Here is a 2,630-nt window from a genome sequence, read left to right as displayed (position 1 = left end):
TCAAGACAGTAGCATTTGCGGGACTGAGGCGTCTGACGGCCCCTGTTCCACTATTTTTTTTGTGTCCAACGGCCTCACAGCCGATGGGCGTCGTACGGCTCCACACCGGAGCGGACAGGCACTCGGGCGAACGTCATTCAAAACCGGCGCCAGGCGCCAGGTACCGCAGGCCAGCCGCTCCAGAGCTTCAGCGCTCGTACCACACAACAACAACACTTCCGCTAGTTTTGAGAGGCACGCGTGGTTCCGCACGCGGCGCACGGCCACTGCCGTACAGGTAGCGTGTTGCGCGACACGACACGCACATCGAAAGACATGCAGTCTAGTCGGTAATGATCCTTCCGCAGGTTCACCTACGGAAACCTTGTTACGACTTTTACTTCCTCTAAATGATCAAGTTTGGTCATCTTTCCGGTAGCATCGGCAACGACAGAGTCGATGCCGCGTACCAGTCCGAAGACCTCACTAAATCATTCAATCGGTAGTAGCGACGGGCGGTGTGTACAAAGGGCAGGGACGTAATCAACGCGAGCTTATGACTCGCGCTTACTGGGAATTCCTCGTTCATGGGGAACAATTGCAAGCCCCAATCCCTAGCACGAAGGAGGTTCAGCGGGTTACCCCGACCTTTCGGCCTAGGAAGACACGCTGATTCCTTCAGTGTAGCGCGCGTGCGGCCCAGAACATCTAAGGGCATCACAGACCTGTTATTGCTCAATCTCGTGCGGCTAGAAGCCGCCTGTCCCTCTAAGAAGAAAAGTAATCGCTGACAGCACGAAGGATGTCACGCGACTAGTTAGCAGGCTAGAGTCTCGTTCGTTATCGGAATTAACCAGACAAATCGCTCCACCAACTAAGAACGGCCATGCACCACCACCCACCGAATCAAGAAAGAGCTATCAATCTGTCAATCCTTCCGGTGTCCGGGCCTGGTGAGGTTTCCCGTGTTGAGTCAAATTAAGCCGCAGGCTCCACTCCTGGTGGTGCCCTTCCGTCAATTCCTTTAAGTTTCAGCTTTGCAACCATACTTCCCCCGGAACCCAAAAGCTTTGGTTTCCCGGAGGCTGCCCGCCGAGTCATCGGAGGAACTGCGGCGGATCGCTGGCTGGCATCGTTTATGGTTAGAACTAGGGCGGTATCTGATCGCCTTCGAACCTCTAACTTTCGTTCTTGATTAATGAAAACATACTTGGCAAATGCTTTCGCTTCTGTTCGTCTTGCGACGATCCAAGAATTTCACCTCTAACGTCGCAATACGAATGCCCCCGCCTGTCCCTATTAATCATTACCTCGGGTTCCGAAAACCAACAAAATAGAACCGAGGTCCTATTCCATTATTCCATGCACACAGTATTCAGGCGGGCTTGCCTGCTTTAAGCACTCTAATTTGTTCAAAGTAAACGTGCCGGCCCACCGAGACACTCAACAAAGAGCACCCTGGTAGGATTTAAACGGGGTCCGCCTCGGGACGCGAAAGCACCCCTTCGGCTCGCCCCACCGGCAGGACGTCCCACGATACATGCCAGTTAAACACCGACGGGCGGTGAACCAACAGCGTGGGACACAAATCCAACTACGAGCTTTTTAACCGCAACAACTTTAATATACGCTATTGGAGCTGGAATTACCGCGGCTGCTGGCACCAGACTTGCCCTCCAATAGATACTCGTTAAAGGATTTAAAGTGTACTCATTCCGATTACGGGGCCTCGGATGAGTCCCGTATCGTTATTTTTCGTCACTACCTCCCCGTGCCGGGAGTGGGTAATTTGCGCGCCTGCTGCCTTCCTTGGATGTGGTAGCCGTTTCTCAGGCTCCCTCTCCGGAATCGAACCCTGATTCCCCGTTACCCGTTACAACCATGGTAGGCGCAGAACCTACCATCGACAGTTGATAAGGCAGACATTTGAAAGATGCGTCGCCGGTACGAGGACCGTGCGATCAGCCCAAAGTTATTCAGAGTCACCAAGGCAAACGGACCAGACAAGCCAATCCGATTGGTTTTGATCTAATAAAAGCGTCCCTTCCATCTCTGGTCGGGACTCTGTTTGCATGTATTAGCTCTAGAATTACCACAGTTATCCAAGTAACGTGGGTACGATCTAAGGAACCATAACTGATTTAATGAGCCATTCGCGGTTTCACCTTAATGCGGCTTGTACTGAGACATGCATGGCTTAATCTTTGAGACAAGCATATGACTACTGGCAGGATCAACCAGGGAGCTGCGTCAACTAGAGCTGAGCAGCCGGCCGCCCGGGAGTGTGTCCCGGGGGCCCGCGCGAACACGCAAGCGTCCGCTCAATTATTCTGCAAACAGGAGGAGGCCGAGCTCCCCTGCACGATACACCTCGAAACCCTCTCAGGTCCCGGCGGCGCGCAGCGCCGTCCTAGGTACTTGGTCGGTTTCGAGAGAGGCGCAATCGCCCGGAGTTAGGCGAGTAGACGGTTTTAGTGCGAACACCCTTGCTCCCAACTGAGCTTGCCGCTGCCGACAGAGGCCCGGGAGCGTGCTGTCGTGGCATTGCCGGCGGGAGACAACACGCGCCACCTATGGTGACCGGCAGCTCCAACGCCAGCGCCACACAAGGGCAAAGCCCCACTTGGGTGCAGAAGCGAACTCTCCCAGCA

The 2,630-nt window shown here is 54.3% G+C and overlaps 1 non-coding gene across 1 annotated transcript; it reads right to left on the bottom strand.

Annotated features, from left to right (window-relative positions):
- Window positions 1-330: 330 nt before the first annotated feature.
- On the bottom strand, window positions 331-2,223 carry LOC126332708 (small subunit ribosomal RNA). The gene has a single exon (XR_007563882.1). It is a non-coding gene; the product is annotated as a small subunit ribosomal RNA (ribosomal RNA).
- Between the last annotated feature and the right edge of the window lie 407 nt (window positions 2,224-2,630).

The sequence above is a fragment of the Schistocerca gregaria genome, unplaced genomic scaffold, assembly GCF_023897955.1.
Source record: "Schistocerca gregaria isolate iqSchGreg1 unplaced genomic scaffold, iqSchGreg1.2 ptg001501l, whole genome shotgun sequence".
NCBI classification, from domain to species: domain Eukaryota; kingdom Metazoa; phylum Arthropoda; class Insecta; order Orthoptera; family Acrididae; genus Schistocerca; species Schistocerca gregaria.
The sequence above is the reverse complement of the archived record's forward strand: the minus strand, read 5'-3'. Positions and strand labels throughout refer to the sequence as shown.